Source organism: Grammomys surdaster, unplaced genomic scaffold, assembly GCF_004785775.1.
Source record: "Grammomys surdaster isolate TR1022 unplaced genomic scaffold, NIH_TR_1.0 751, whole genome shotgun sequence".
NCBI lineage: Eukaryota > Metazoa > Chordata > Mammalia > Rodentia > Muridae > Grammomys > Grammomys surdaster.
In genome coordinates this window covers 1,200,446-1,200,822 of record NW_021605170.1, presented here as the reverse complement: position 1 = coordinate 1,200,822, position 377 = coordinate 1,200,446, and positions in this window count along the sequence as shown.

Genomic DNA, 377 nt, shown 5'->3' with positions numbered 1-377 from the left:
CCAAACCCCACATCCTGAGTTCAATCCCCCGGAGCTGACATGGGGAAAGGAGAGCACTGACACCCATAGTCATCTTCTGACTTCTGAACGCACCCCAAATAAACAAATATATAATTAAAATAAAAATCTTCCTTTTATGAGTAGCAACTGGTCAAAACAATATTCAAATAATGACGTCAGTCAGAGTATGACTTGATGGCTGTCACGCATGGTCAATAGGCAACGCAAGAGCCAGAGAGTAAGTTAAGGAGGAACTCAACAATAAACAAACTGATATGCCGTGTCCATCATGAGTAAAACCTGCCTCTCTTAAAACGTTTTACTGTACTCCCCCTGTGTGTGTGCATGAGAGACCCCACCCCTGTGTGTGTGCATGA